The sequence below is a fragment of the Apis mellifera genome, linkage group LG10 (genome assembly GCF_003254395.2).
Source record: "Apis mellifera strain DH4 linkage group LG10, Amel_HAv3.1, whole genome shotgun sequence".
Taxonomy (NCBI): Eukaryota; Metazoa; Arthropoda; class Insecta; order Hymenoptera; family Apidae; genus Apis; species Apis mellifera.
The window spans coordinates 5,044,446-5,061,918 of NC_037647.1; the positions used below are offsets into that span (position 1 = coordinate 5,044,446).

Sequence of the window (17,473 nt, forward strand, 5' to 3'; positions counted from 1 at the left end):
GCACCACGAGGAAAAAGTTAAATGGCTGACAGTAGGATTTCCGTTCGAAATCAGGCCGCTCTTTAACGATCGAATCTCGCGATTTTCACGCGGTATCCGCCGGCGTTTGCTGCGTGCTCTCTGTTACGCAACTACCGAGATTAATTGGAATAACGATCGGAGCTACTTTCCAGATGAACAGCTTGTTAAAGAACGCGAGGAAGATGGGAATTAAGACGTGTTTTTCTTCAATTTCTTATTCCTTTTTTAAACCCAAGTTCCGGAATTACGGACGATTCTTCTTTTTTCTATTCTCCTCCGATTATTGTTGAAGAATCATTAACAGACAATTTTGATTTTCGATAGTGGATCTCCAAATTTTATTTATAGAATGAAAAAAAAAAAAGATATTCTCGAGGATAAAAATTTCATTAAAAAAATTTTTGTAATTTCAACAATATGTTATACAAAATTTAATAATTGGAATTTTTCAATTATAATACAAATTGAAATGAATTCTTCAATAATTAATTTTCTTACATATCGGCAAGATTAACAATATGGTGGTATTTCTCCCCTCCATATTTTAAATGGCAGTCTTAAGTTAATAAATTTCATAGAAACTCGGTCAATTAACAGCCACGATGGAAAAATGTTACTAAAAGGTACGAATTAATAAACGATTAAAGGCTATTAGTAAACGTTTATTCCTTATTGTAACGAGAGACTATAATTTGAACCGTTTATTAAGAAACGTAATCAGCATCGAGCGAGTATTAAATGCACGATTTATCGACGTACACGTTGCTTTTAAAATACAGTAGCATTATTTCGGATCGATCTTGCTCAATTTTATCAACGATTAACGGTTTTTAAAAAGAACCAGTTTTCGAAGAATATTTCCATATTTTTGCAACAATTTTTCTTTCGATGCTTCAATGTTTCAATACGTAAAATGATTGAAAAAAGAATCACGAATTCACGCGAATTCCTGCAACTCGAAATTAATTCTCGAAAATGAAATCTCTCTCGCTCGAAAATAAATTAATCGATCGATAGATTAAAAAGGAAGAGAAGAAGGTAAAATAATCTCCTCCACTGTCGTTATGTCCCTATTCTTTAACGTGGCGCGCAGAAGACGAAGACACTCAATCTTACCATTCGAACGCACTCGATCTAAACATGGGTGCGTATTATTCAACGAGACAGACTTCATCCCAACGTAATTTCGTCCCGTGGGTTTCGTGTATGCTCGAGATCCACGTGAAAGCGTTGCAGGACAGTTGAATGAATCCGCTTGTCATTCGGCGCCTTTACAATAAATCTTGGTTTCATAATTGCTTTGCTTTGACACGTTCTCAACATCGAACAAGGATATTTATTGCCTCGAATGCGCGCGCTTCTTGCGCGTTTTCCTTTTCTCTCTCTCTCTCTCTTTCTCTCTCTCTCTTCTTCCTTTCTTTTTTTATGGAAACGATAATAGCCATTCAAGAGTTAAGTGATCGCTTTTAAATAACTTGAAGCGACAGGAAGGAAGAAAAATCGTGATAACGGTTAAAAGTGATCGCAACAGATCTCCATTTTGATTTCTAGATTTCGTTCATTTCTTGTTCTAGAAGCGTGCAATCAGAATGATTAAAAAAATCCGCCTCTTGCGCCATCTCATTTAATTCCATCTTCCTCTCCCGCTTCGTTACGATTTTCCTTTTTTTTTTTCGTCATCAATATCAAATTTTGTTCTCTTTATATATGCCTCCATCTTCTTTTTTCTATTTCATCGCGTTTCATTATTTTATATTATATTTTACGTCGCACTGCTTCATTTTATTCTTCGACAAATGTTATTATATTTTATACATCTCTTGATATAAATGTACTTGGTTACTTGGTTACAAAAAAAAAAAAAACGAGAGAACGATGCTGCTTGTGATTTTTTAATGACAAAAAAATTAAATTGTAACCTTTTTGTACATTTTAAATTTCTATTAGAATTAATTAATTTATAAATCAAGTAAAGCAATTACGCCATTGCTGGCACTTATATTTATCTTTACTTAAATTAATTTCCGAATAAAACTTTCATTTATTGTTTCAGAATCCTCTATTAATCATAATTTTAAATTGTATATATAATCAATTAATACAATTAATTTTAAAACCACGATACAATATCGGCGACGCGTGTGACATCTAGCGGCGATTGTGATATATCACAAAAGGCGATGCGATTTTATCAATTTCCAATCAATCGCCAACAGCACATTCATTCTTCTACTCGTCTCAATTTCTCTCAGTTCTCCATCCAATCTATCCCCTTCAATTTCTCCAATTCGCATAATTCGAAAGCCAAGCCAACTTGCATCCCCTTCTCGCCACACTCCTTCAAATCGTCCCATCCATTCTGTTCACCACCCTCCTCCCTTCCCTCCCCCTACAACTCGCCGATTCTCGAGGATTCTCCTCTATCAATTACGCAGTAGGTCGACGCCGCCGCCGCAACATTCATTACGGCTCTCGAGCCGCGTTTCGCAACGCGCGTGTCGCTCGATTTATGGACCGACCTCGGGCATCGAGACTCTCCGCGGGACAGGATTATCGCCGCCAACCATCTTGGACGGAGAGGAGGGTGACGAGGATACGCGGGTTTTATTGGTACGAGCTTCACGCTCGAAACGACATGTGCATTCGAGAGTTTCAAGACGAGTTCCATCAGATTCCACGGAGATCGTGTAAATAATAATCGTCGTGTAAGAGGAGAGGAAGAATTTGGATCCTTCTTATCATATAATATTCGAGAATATCGGTTAGTGATAAGAGTCTGGCTAATCCCTTTTAGAGATTGGAAAAAATTGCGAAGCTCATTTGATCGAAGGTTGAAGGTTTGCAACTTTTGCTTCAAAAACTCATTTGCGTCAAATTTCGACTCGTCATCTGAGGTAAAGCGTTTCGAAAAGGTCCAGTTCCCATGCTCCTTCCTTCCAACTGAAACTCTCCTCCTTTTTTCCCTTCTTCTGTGGCTTTAAGAGCGGTTTCCCCTCGCTGCAACTCGACCGTGCAATCTCAAAAGCGGTTGCCTGTCCACCACGGTTTTACGGAAGCTTAATGGAGTCCGTTTCCCGATTCGTCGAGACTGGAATTGGAAAATTTTCCAATCAAATTCTGGTTTAAAATCGATACATAGCTCGTGATTTTTAACTCGTGGCCGACATCGAGTCAAGACTTGGGAAAAAGAAGGAGAGCAGCGCGCTAATAGATCAGGCGCGGCCTGTGTGTAACACGATTCCAAGAACACGGAGGTGATATCGAAGGAAACGCAGGTTGAAGCCAATGAACAACGATGAACGCAGCGGGTTAGCAGTTCTTCTAATTAGCCACGATCCGTCTTCGTAAAGCGGTTGGTGAAAAATCGAGTTACAAGCGCGGCGTTAAACTCGATCGGTTTTCACGGGTTCTCTGTAACCTATATATTCGAGGCGAGGAGGTTGTAAAAGCGGGCGCAAGAAGCGGAGTTTGTTGCACTCTCAGCTCGAGTCCTGCCCGATTCAAATGTGAAATCGCGCTCCTTCACGTGTTCGAGGAAAGAGGGAAGAGAGAACTTGTTATTTAATACGTTTTCGTGTTAGACCGATCCAGGCTGTTTCATTTTTTCTTTCATCTCGTCCAATCTATTATGCAGCGAAAGTGCTTTAATTGGTAAAGGAATATAGGAAGAAATTTATTTTAATCGTTTCTCAATTTTGTTTTTCTTTTTTGCATACTCTTCTCACAAGAATGTGACAGGAAATATATTTTTAAAGGGTAAATTAAAAATTATCTAATATGTATCTACAATTAAAACTTGTATTACCTTTTGTTTTATCTTGAGAATTATGAATTGAATCGTTGAAAAATTTATAATGGAAGTTTTTGTTAAATTGGGAGAATACGATCTCAAAATTCTATTATTTTAATCATTTCTCAATTTTGTTTTTTTTTTAAAGCGTCTCTTTTGTGCATCTTCTCACAAGAATGTGATACGAAATATATTTTTAAATTTCTGCAATTAAAGTCCAACTTGTATTAATTACTTGTATTAATTGAATTGTTGAAAAATTTATAATGAAAGTTTTTGTTAAATTGGGAGAATACGATCTCAAAATCCTATTACAAACACTACACACTGCGGTCAAACGTTAAACGAAAGCGTGCAATCACATCAGAATCGTCGTAATAATAAACCTCTCAATCATAAGAGAGACCATACTCGCAATAATCTTCGTAATAAAAAGATAAAACAATTTCATCCGTTCGTGAAATTTTCCCAACTTCGACAATATTATTGCGTATATACGATAATCTTTTTCTTCCACACATTTTTATAGCGCCAATTAAACCGTAATATAATTTTGCAATCGCTTTTGCCGTGAGATAATTCGATTGCAACTCGAAAGAGAGGGATAAATATTCGTGAATAATATATCCTCAACAGTTTGTTTCCAACGCGTTTTCATATTGTATTAATTGTATCTTATTGGACGATTAAAAAGTTTTTCTTCTTTTCTTTTTCTTTCCATGAATGGAGAAGAGAAATTTCCTCCCGTACACGAATGATTTATGCAACACGTGTTTGTGAAAATTCATTTATGTTCCTCGAAACCGAGATGAATAGATTTGATGTTGGACGAAACTTTGTTTCAAATAATAATTTTTTACATAACAGTTTCTTTTTCTTCTTTTTCTGATACGACAATTCGAGGGATTTGTTTAAATAATAGAAATAAATAATAGAAAAGAAATACAATTTATCTTCTAATTATTCGCGTAAGTATAAAAATTGTTGGTGTAGCAATTAATTTTAAAGATTTTCTAAATTAACATTTGAAATACACGGAGAAAATTCATATTTTATTTATTTCACGATGAATATATAGCTATATAACTTTGTTATTATCCCGAGTTTATTATTCTGGTATAATTACGAGTTCAATTAAATATTATCCCGTTCGAATTAATACCCGAGTTGTTAATATAATTTTATAACATGTAAAAATGTGGAAAACTAATTGTTACGCTCGAAAAAAGGAGAAAATTTTTCTCTAGCTCCTTTTTCTTCTTCTTCAAAAAAAAAGAAAAGAAATATTATTCCTAAAACCTATATTAACAAAAAACGAAGACAACGAGAGATCTCACCTTCTTCTGTTTAACATCACGTTCGATCATCGAATAATCTCGCGAATTACATACACGATAATCCTGCAATTAAATCCTGACTCATTTGTATTTGTAGAAAGTGCAAATAAAATCGTGTACAACGCATCTCTTCTCGAAAAGAGAAAGAAAGAAAGAAAAAAGAAGCACAAACACACGACACAAACAGCTCGCAGCTCGGTTACTCAGTGCCTATTTTCACTCGATAATTAATCCAAACAAAATTTACCTTACCGCACACTCCACTAATTAAACCCTCACGCTCTTTTCAACGATTCCCCTACATTACTTACACACTTTAATCACTTTAACAACGTTACACAGCGAAATCATAATTACTCGTACTCGCGATGAGTGTGCAGAAAATGTAAAAGAGGAGGACTGGATAAAAGATCCCTCGTCATTCTTGCATACAAGAATTCAATCTCGCAAATAGAACGCGCTCGTGATCACACGTACATTCCCCTTGTTTCATATTTTGTTTCCGCAAACCAGACTTCCTTAAACTTAACTTCGCCACGACATCCATGCTTCGAGCTAATTACCAGGCAGAGAGATAGAACGACACTATGCTTCGCCTATTCTTAATTTTAATTTTAATTAACCGTGACGTTGCCATCCCATGAATCCACGGATAATGGAAAATATAAAGAAAAAGAAAAAATCTCTGCCTCGAACGATCAAGGCAATGTCGAATAAAATACGCTCGACAGGTTGTAAATCAGTTGGTTACGTAAAGATACGTGTTAAGTCAGTTTTCAACCTAATACGATTTGTATATATATATAGTGAATAATAGGGATATTTATCGTAATTTAAATTTCGTGAAAGAGACGATGCATAGAAAACTTTTATTTGAAACGAAAGTAAAAAAAGATTGTCTTAGGTGGATCGAATCGAACTTTTGGAATATTTAAAAAAAAAAAAGAAGAGTAATAAAAAATTGGAACTAATATTTTAATAATAATTTAAAATAATCTCTCGTTATATCATTGATTCCACAAATCAATATTTTTAATTAAACTGTTTAAATTCCTATTTAAATAAAATAAAACAGTTTTAAAACAGTTGTGCAAAAGAAGCGTAGAGAAAAAGCAAAAGGGGGAAGCGATTCGAGGAGAAGGATAATTCGCGCCAACACCGCCTAACCGCGTTTTACCAGCAACAATTACAATCGCGGCGAGAAAAATCGGGGGCAGCAGCATTCGATCGAACCAATAATAATACAAAGTGGATCTCTCGACAGGAAACTACTATCTCGCCAGTGATGAACGGCTGTGGCGAAGGTCTTTTTCACGAGGTGGCCGCGCCGTTGCACACAGGCACACCGGGGAAAATGCAACGCTTCCTAGCAGCGAGAGCGCCGGTGCTGGAGCAGCCAAGCATGGAGAAACACCATCGGTACAATGAAGGGGAGAGAAAAATGGCGGGGGATGCTGGGAGGAGGCGAAGAGGAAAACATCAGGAGAGCGTGACTCTTCGCGCAAACGAGAAAATAAAACGACACTCGACTGGAAGAGGAGGAGGAGGAGGAGGAGGAGGTGGAGATATACGTTAACGAGTTACGATCTCGAGGAGAAAGAGTATAGAAGAGTGTGATCTCGAGGTTCTTAACGGGGGGAGAACAAATTTTCTTGTTTTATACACTTTTGAAGACTTTGCCTATTCTTATAGATTTTGTTTGCATCCTTACAGGGGATGCGAATGAGAATCTAAGGGAGGAAGGTGTATAAAAAGTCGTGTGATATTGTAAGAAGATAACAATTTATATGTTATATAAATAATAAAAAAAAATTATATATGTATATTATACTTATAAATAAATATAAATAAAAATTTTTAAAAATTTTTAATTAAATTCACTTAAAAATCTGTACTAACATAAATAATTATAAATAAGATTATGTGAATAGTTTGTTTAAAAATTTTAAATTTGTCATTTTAAAATAGTATTGATATAATTTTTTTTCTAAATTTAATAATTTTTAAATCTAATTAAAAATCTATACTAATATAAATAATTATAAATAGTTTGTTTGTTGTATGTTACACAGTTATACTAATAAGTATGCTAAGATGAAATAAAACAAAATGATAAAACTGCCACCTCTTGTCGACTTATAGTTCCTCCTAATGAGAAGCAAAATTTTGCCCTTAAATTAATCCCACTATATGAATAACTGTCCAATTATATTTTATCAACATTTTTTGCGAGCAAAATTCCCCCCCCCCAAATTTACAATGTTGAATTATCCCACCATATGAAATCCTGTCCAATTATATCTCAAGAATCTCTAATCCCATTCATACTGTTCCATCTAATCAAACTCGACATTTTTTTCTTTTAAATTTACAATTTTCACATCTCCTGCTCCCAATTAACAATTAACATATCTAATCCCTCCATATGAACGCGCCCTAACGCGGCGACCGTTCACCGTCTGCTCGCGAATAGTTCCGTTCGACTGGGACCGCGGTCGGTTTCTTAACGGTATCGCGAGTTACGTCGAACAGCATATATCCTGTCGGATGTTCTCCACTTGGAAGGTGGAGGGAAGGAGGGAAGGAGGGGAGGGGAGTCTGTATGTAGGTCTCGCGACGCGATTGGCCGAGGCTGTTGGCGGGTAGGACAACGAGCCGCGCTCACCTTCTTTAAAACTCGGGGCTTAAACTCACCTGCTGCACCTGGCGTGGCCGGGCACCGGAACCCCCCCATGATTTTGGAAACTGGTTGTTGCTCGACTCACGATCGCCGTGTGACCCATATTCCGGCCACTACGCTTAGACGATGAAGACGTGGGATATGCTGTGGACGGCATCCGTCCACATGGCCCGGCTGGCTGCTCTCCTCCTCCTCCGCGTTCGGATTCCACGCCGATTTTATAATTTATGCCTTGGGATATACGGTGCAATATTATTTGCACGCCAAGCTCGATTTTCCGTTAGGGAATTAAGCACGCTGCGAATTGGACTTGGATTCTATTTATAGGTTATGTTCGAACATTCCTTGATAAGCGATTCGAAAGGTGGTGGTTTAATAGAGGGAATTGATGCGAGAGGATTAGAATATTTTCTAGTAAAGGATTCTTTTTTTAATGGACTGTTGCACAAAGAATGATATTATTAACTAACATCAAATATACTCGAAAGAAACTATTGTTCGAACGTTTCTAAATAGAATCTGGAAAGAATATAGTTATATGCATTACGAATAACATTAGAAACCCGATGAAGCGTGTCTTTTTGCGTTCGAGTTAAATTTCTAAATGCACATTGAACTCGATACCATCGCTATTTTCCCCACGTATGCTTCGCTTTGGGGTCTCTCGAGGCGTTTGGCATATAGGGGAAAAAATGGAATTTGAATAGGGAATTGGAGAGCGGAGATAGCCGAGGATCGTTGGGTGTAACACTGAGTGGTGCGCGCGTGATCCGTGATATATGTTATTTAGGAAACGGGTTAAATTATTTCGACGATAATTGGATAAATGGTGTATTGGAATATCTTGAAATTACGCGCCTTTCGATCGGGCGTTCTTTCGAAAAGTTGAATTTGGAAACTTGGATTTTGAATAAAGATGGCCACTTGTGATTTTGATGCATGCCACTTCAAAGTGAAGCGTGTGAATATTATACAGAGAAGTGGAAAGATTTGTGAATGTAGGAGGGAATGCTTGGTAATTTTTGTGGATTATTTTATAAATAATGCTAACTTTGTGATTGATGTTTTATGAAATAAGAGAAAAATATATAAATTTTCTAAGGAGACTCATTAGAGATTTCGTAAAGAATGGACGAGAAGAGATTGGAATATTTTAATAATTTTTGAATTATTGTTACTTGCTGATGAATATTTCTTCGAATACTGGAAATAGTACGAATATTTTGCTAAAATACGTAGTATTATGTAAAATGTAAATTATATATTGTAAACGGTTCGAATAATTAATACCCTGATGAAGATAAAATGTGGAAGAGAATTTAAAATATTTTGCAAACTTTTATATTATGTGATTCATAATGAATATTCATAATAACACTATTGATTGTGTGAAAATTTAAAAAAAATCTTGTTATTTTAATCATTTTAATATGAAAAAAACTGAAAAATGTAGAGTACCTATTATTTTGAAATATAAATTTGTGAAATTGAAATATAATTCATAAATAAATGGGAGGGATATTCACAAATATTTATAAGAAAAAGAAAGATAACTAAAATGGCAAAAAAAAAAAAACTAAGATACTTGTAATCTTTGAAAAAATATTGCTGAAGAAACTAACAACTACAATAATTAAAATGCAAAAGATAAATAGATAATTCGATCAAAATGCATGTAGTAGCGAATTGACTTTATATACCATAACCTTGAAAATCGCAATACTGAACTTTTCTCACTTTTCCAAAGAAGATCTAGAGAAAAATGGGATTCGATTAAAACCCAGAAAATTCTAACATAAATTACATACTTATAATGATATTATCATTTTTCCTCCCATTTAATCTCTGTCAAGTATTTAAATATTAATGCAGAAATACAGAACTTGAAGAATATAGTTGGAAAACGTTATTGCTACAAACTGGAATTCCTCATTTATTTCATAATTTATGCGTTTCTGCATGATATATCGGAGTTAAGAAAACAGAAATCGATCATATAAATAAAAAAAAAAAAAAACTAGTATTGAATGGAATTCTTTACGATATTGGATTTAAATTTGCTATAATTCATACTTGAATTTCATGCTCGTACATCATAAACAATGACGTATTAATTAATCACAATTCTTTTTTGATTTTGATTTTGATTTTGTTAACATTATCGCGTGTAAATTTTTTTTGTTTGAAAAGATTATTAATAAAAAGAGAAAGAATTCCATATTTAAATTATAATAGGAAATTAATGAAATCTCGCGAATAAATTCTTTCTAAAAATTTGATAAAAGATATTTCTTCGATGTACAAATAAATCGTTTCCTTCGGTTAATATTATTAATATATCGTACCTGTTATGAGACAAGATACGTTTAAAAATTAAATTTAAATAAAAAAAAACTGTTCCTCGCGAAAACAGGAAATTATTAAAGACTTCAACTTCTTTTCAACCTTATCTACAGTACAGATATAACTCGGTTAAAGATAACAAGAAAGTAATTTATTTTTTTAAAATGCATCGCGATCGATCGTTCAGGAATTTTATTTATCGAAGTGAAATCAAACACGAAGTTAATAATAATTTGAAATCTCCATAATCTTTATTATTTCACGATTATAACCGACGAGCTTAAACATTATTAACTATTATGCTCGACTCGTTATTTATTATTACATCTACCATGTTCTTACTATTTGTATAATTTTATAGACCGTTTTATACATATATATATATATAAACGTTAAAATTATACTTTTACTTACGATTCAACAATTCCTAGAATTCGATTAAAAGTAGAAGACCGTGTATGAAAAACGGACGCAGCCATCGTTGAATTGTCACGGTTCGTAAATTTTATAAACTGGTTAGAAGAATTAATAATAATATCAAATTAAATTTATTAAAAATTCCACTGAAAATATATTTCAAGAAAGCTATCTATCCTTTATCATTTTTTCCTCCACTTTCCTGTGAAAAGAAACGAAGATTCTTTTTCGCACCTTTATTGCTTTAAAATATCGTGGGAACAAAAATTCGTTCGAATTTCTGCGAAAACGCTTTGTACACAATGTTACATCTTCTTTCCTATAAACAAAATTCCTGGAAACCGTTCCAAGGTTTTACCTACAATTGGAAACTTGTTTCAAGTATTACGCTATAAAATCAATAATATACGTATGTCCATGTTATTATTTATTATATAATCTTCCATTAAATAGTTAATGGACGAAGAAACTCTGGAGATCCGAGTGGAATTCGATGGAAGCTAAGCACTGACCCTACTTATGATTTTGAAAACTGGTTTCGATTCAGGAGGAAGGTTGTTTTGTAATTTTTTAACGTCCACGATTACGAGACATCCGGTCATTCGGTTGTAGTTAATGGCCAAAGACGCTAGAGGTCTCGCATGGAATGTAAGTCACCTAACTAATGGCGAATCAGAGCTGTTTATGATTTTGAAAACTGGTTTCCCAATGGTTTTTAACAGGAACAGAGAGACATTTGAAAAATGTGCGAACATTGATAAAATAACGAGCGATATCGGTGTCTCGTAATCTAATAATATCAGATATATTCTGCGCTAAGAAGGGAATTATAGTTACAGTTCATATACAGTTCAGTGGAACATAAACGTTTGAATGGGAAACATTCTGATCTAAATGTACAACTATCGAGTGAATGAAATGTATGATTTTATTTTTCATTTCTGTACTTTATTTACTCCCTATGTGAAAATTTATCTAATCACTTTATTTCTCTAAAAAAATGTTATAAATAATATTGGTGATTAGATAGAAAGTGTCTTGCAATTGGTGACATATTCACCAATAAAATAAAATTTTCCAATTTAAAATTCTTATTTATAAAAGTCTTGTGTTAATAAATTTATAAAGTAAATTCACCTAATGTCAAAGATTTTTAGGTATTTTTAAAAATACCATTTCTTTCAGCTACCAATTTTAACATTTATTTATTATGGTATAAATTAAAAATAATTCAAAATAATTTTAAATTTCATTAATATGCAATTACTTGTAAATGCATCATTTATTAGATGCATATATGTATGTATATAATTGTGAAATCTTGATTACTCACCTATATGTTTTTATCCCATGCTTTTGGAGAAAAGGGTTTATAAAATTTGATAGGAGTTTAACGTTGGACAGGTAACATTAAACTGAAGCCCTTTGCAATTTTAGGGAGCTGTCATTATATTTCTTGTGACCTACATTCCGTCGAACGTGGAAATAATTTGATATATCAAAGGGGGTTGTTTAATTGCTAAAATACTGGAATTTTAAATGGAAAGATATTTATAAGAATTAAAAAATTATTTAAAAGTATGATTACTTTTAATTTGAAATTATAAAATTATTTAAACTATTTTATATTATATTCTCCTCAATTACCATATTCGATATTATTAAACTATTTCTGTATGTAGAATATTCATCCAGTTATTTTGTAATAATTCCTAGAGGCGTGTTTAGAGGCTAAATTGCGTTTCCTCGCTTCTCTTATCCAATTTATCCCATAGCAGTATAATGGAATCTAGGTCGTGTAATTGTAGTGACTAAATCGTGGTATGTATATTCTTTATTTTTAGATTTGTTCCAAATATCCTTCGTGCAACCCCAAAATGAGTTAAAGAATAGATCTAGTCTTATGAGTAGAAGAAAAATCAATTAATCGTTGATCTAACAATATCCCATTATTTTATATAAAATCTCCAAAGTATTTCTTCAAATGAAAATTGAATATTTTTCTTCAATCTTCATCCATACATTCATCTAAATATATTATATTTTTTTTCTAAATTCATTGCAATTTTAATTTCAAAAATTATGCAACATCATTGTTGCAATGTATCATTAAAAATTAACATTAACTTCCTCTTACTTCTCATGTCTTCATCCACACACCTTCATAATAGATCTTCATAATCACGTTAAAATTATATTTTTATATTTTTCCACATTTATTATGAAAGAAACAATATGAAGAAATTATTTTTTTGCAACATTACTATTGTAATACATTTTCTATAGCATTGTTATTGAAATTAATTTATTTTTTAATTCCTCACTCATATTTTTTCCTATTCGTTCGTTTCCTTAAAAAAAAAAAAAAAAAAGGATACGGAAACAAAGACGCAAAAATAGGAGAATATTCGTAGGGACTGTTGCCATGTTGTCCGTAAAAAGAATTGTGCTCAATTAACGATTCATCTGTAACGTCTGGTCGAAGAAACAGGTTCTCCTACTCGTGGATACGGTGATGCTCGTATATATATGCCCTGCTTCCTTCCTTTTGCAGAACCCTTTGTACTTAATTGTATTAATATAACGAGCTGCTTATGCGCAATAACGATGGAAGAGTAATGTGTGCAAACGATTGGCCCATTACACGATACGATCGATGCATCGTGTTCGTCTGTCCAGGTGGAAAAGAGAATTGGAAGAATATTTGGCAATTTTTTTTTTTTTGAAAGATGGTCGAGTTATTTTCTTTAATCAGTATTCCAAATCTAAGGAATATTAAACGTAAATGGAATTCTTTCGAATTTTGTATTATTGTTTCTTCTTCTTGCTAATATAAAAATTCAAGTTTGAAAAGTTTCTTTCATATAATGAAATATGTAAAAAGTTAGAAATATAAGAAATGATATAAATAAGAGAGACCATCTTTCACGATATAATTCGATGAGTCTGAAGAACCTGAACGATTATGAGGGAAATAAAAAGATTAGGGATAAAAACGGATATGTTTTAAAAATTCTTGAGAATGAAAAATTCTTACCCTGTTCGATTTTGTTCGCATATGTAATAAAAAAAACGAAAATTCAAACCGGCTATTCTGTACTCATTTAAATAAAGAAAGGGATAAAAACAGGCGAATTTCGAAAGTCATCAGCGTTGAAAAATGCTTACACGGCATGATTCTTCTTATTTCTTGTAAGAAATCAGAAGATTATAGTAAAACTAAAAAAAAAAAAAAGAAAAAGGAACGAGGCGAAATTGGGGAGTCATCAAAATTGATAAATTCTTTCACAGTGAATCTACTATGAGTAATCAGTAATTAATAGCCGTTTGTCTAAAAAAAAAAATATCGTAAAAAAATTGACCAAATATAAAAATATTAAATTATACATCATTAAGTTTTCATTTTTCGGTGTAATTTTTTTCTTCGAAAGTAATCAATTAGAGGAAATTTTTTTTCACCGAAATTAAATTCGTATTTAGTAGAAAAACGATAAATTTCTCTTAATGGAATTAATTTTTTCTCACCATTAAAAAAGACTATACAATTTTATTTAATTAATTTACCATCACGTCGATTATTTTTGAAAATTATTATTCCTATAATTATTTTTAAATCATTCTCAAATTATTCTCAACAAATATTTCAATTAAAACTCACCTTATTCTAACATACCATTGAAAATTGGGATGATTATCCAGAAACAAGAAAAAATCCGTAAAAAATGTATCCCACTGAAAATAAAAAAAGAAACAAATGAATTAAATAATATTAAATAAAAATATATAGAATATTAACGATAATTCTCGCTTTTAATTCGCATTAAATAAAACGAGATGGAGACAGCGAGACAGTTCACAGCGCCATCTCTATCTCCATCTCTCTTCATCCAATGCAATCGCCTCAATTCCCTCATAACAAGCGATCGATCGATCGAAATTTCTATATTCATTTCGACCTTTAAGATCGATCTTCTCACCTGAATGCATCATAACACTTATACAAAGATACAAGGAATAGATGCAAGTGCGGTTTGGATCGAGGTTAAACGCTCGTTCACCGGAAACGCCAACGATTTTGAGTCTCGCTTGCAACAGCCTCGCGGCGGTAGGCTCGTTCCTTTAACGATCCACAATTAGACGAACAACTCCCACGCAAACGTTGGCGCGCCTTCGACCGAAGAATTCCGCCATTATCTTCTTAAAAGCAACACCTGCACACTGAACTGAAACGCGGTGGAGGAAGGTCAAAATTGGAAGACCAATTTTCGCTGATAATAAGTAGATTATCCTTAATAAGTAAACTCGTGACACGGTTTATTCGAACTGTTTTTTACGATACATACAGAGATTCTGCCACGACACGAGGGATCGTGTGTCGAGTGCCTGGAGGCGTCTTGTCGAGTACCTTGTATGCGCTAATAGCAGTCAAAGGGTTAATGATTTCAGTAGTTGGTAACGTTATGGTTGTACGGTTGTTACTTTGGAGGAGCGTAAAGGCTTCTTTGATATATTGCATTCCAAAACAAGTATGCAAGTTTGCATTGGCAATCGTGATTAAAGTTCGAGGATTTAATTGGTTATTTCGCTTGATTAAACGAAGAAAATTCTTCATTTCTTCTTTTTTTTGAAGAGAAGTAGGTCTTCTATGGTTACGTGTGTAATGATATTATTGGAAAAGGAAATTTCCTATCTTAATGGCTTCTGAAATTTCATTATTTTTCTTCTTCTTCTAACGTTATTATTACACATTTTTATTGCAATGTTCAGAAAAAATTGGAACGTCGATCATTGCCAATAATCTCTTCTCTGTACTATATATTATTAATATTTTTATATATCGTCTCCTCTTAGGTTTGACGAGATTATGAATGACTAAGCTTCTCTAATCTCGATAATAACAATAATCATCCAATGATAATACTAATTACGTTAAATTGTACAACGAACACTTTCTACGTGCAATTGCAATGTATACCATGCCTCGTGTATCATTATTCTGTACCCTTCTTCGTCTCGACTCGACATCTTCGAATATCGTAAAAACAACGGAGAGACGATTCACACGTGGTACAATTACAATGGAAAATTAACGATGGATAACACGAAACCGGTAAAACACCGGTCGATAACACGTATTTACGAAACGCACGATTATTATGATTGTTCCCCACGCAAATACGAGATGATAGGAATGGAACATTTATTAAGAAGTAACGGATGGATCTAAAACTGGCTGTCTCATCCCAAGAAACTAGGACTAATGCTTTTTCTCTGTTCGTTTGTTATGGTAAATTTGTAACCTCATGGTTATTTAGTCATCTCGGATACAAATACGATTCCTCAGGATTTATTGGATAATGAATTGCGAGGGATATAGAAACGAAGTGAAATATACTTGGTTTCATTATAATTTTATATGATTTGCGAATATTATATTTGAAAATTGGATGATTATATAGTTTGTCCAAGGACAAAAACTTGTAAAGTAAAGGTAATTACATTGTCCATTGTCCATTAATCTTGTAAACTTGTGTATTAAAAGAATATATGCATATACCTACAATTCCTACAGCTTACCTAGTAGGAATAACTGTTGTCATTATTAATTCATATTTTTCTTCAGAATTTAATACTTTAATATTAATTACTTTCTACAGATGCAGTCAAGTGTACACCGTTTCACAGAAACAGTAACTGATAATAATTTTGATAATTAATTTTTTTTTCTCTCTCTCTTTTTCATTTTCCTTATCTCACATCGTATATCACTTCTATCATTTCAAAAGAGAATCGCAATTCAAATAAGATTAATCTACAAGCTGGAAAGAATTATTATTAATACAGTCGTCATCCAAAGGATATTTTTTTTTTTTCGTTTACTCGTAAAAATAATCGCAATCATTCAATATATATATATATATATATATATATGGAGAAATCATTACATCGTTAACACGGTTCACGGAAATGGAGACACATTATTCATTGCTACAGAATTGGATACACAATGTGTAAAAAACATTGCTAAGCATCGATGATTCATTAATAAAATCGTTATATACAGTGAAATTTTCTCGTAATTTACGATCTTTCTTAAGAAGAAAATAATAAAACGCACACCGTTCCTTCCTGTAATAAGCTTCATTCAAGAAATTTATTTCATTCTATTTATTATATTTAAAATTTATTCAAGGATTAACCCGATTTTTTTCTCCCCCTTCGAAGCATATAGAATATATATTATATATGCATTTCACGATAAATCTTTACGGCCAATTTTTCAAATTTGACTTGGCAATTTTTAAAAAAGATTACAAAACTGCACACTTTGTCAACTCCTTATTGTTTCTATTCTCACAAAACAACACCCAAAATTTCTCTTTAATCAATATTTGCACTTAATTCGTACAACGTATCATTGATTAAAAAATTTAACTCGAATCTTCCAGTTATCCTTTCTCTCGAATCAAACTTTTACACCCTGGAATTCGAAAGCAATTGCAGAATACAATCGACCAATCACTCTGATCCATATCTCATCGATATTAAGTAAAAGGAGCCGAACTTGGTCGACCTTAAACGAATGGCAAACGAACCGTTAACGAGAATAACATCCTGTTCTCCAGCTACCCCTCGTCATAGAAGAAAGAAGGAGAAGAAGCTGTAAAAAGAAAGACACAAGTTGCACGAGTCGTTCTCTTGGCTTCTCTAATATCATCTGTTTGCAAAAATCATCCCGACAACGGAACAGTCGGTTTCTCGTTGAAGCGTATCGATACCGCGGACGTTTCGAATCGGCTCCCTCCGAGTTTCAACCGAGCCGAGCCTTAATGGACACGATTAATAGACCCTCCAGCTAATTACTCCGCTATCGCCAACTTTTTC

At 33.2% G+C, this 17,473-nt stretch overlaps 1 long non-coding RNA gene across 1 annotated transcript in view; it reads right to left on the bottom strand.

Annotated features, from left to right (window-relative positions):
* Positions 1–2,117: 2,117 nt before the first annotated feature.
* Positions 2,118–17,473, bottom strand: part of LOC107965098 — an 89,060-nt gene continuing 73,704 nt past the window's right edge. Inside the window, exons 5-7 of the long non-coding RNA XR_001704591.2 lie at positions 14,247–14,320; positions 7,843–8,059; positions 2,118–3,109 (exon numbers count right to left, since the gene is read on the bottom strand). This is a non-coding gene — a long non-coding RNA (uncharacterized LOC107965098). The remainder of the gene's footprint in view (positions 3,110–7,842; positions 8,060–14,246; positions 14,321–17,473) is intronic.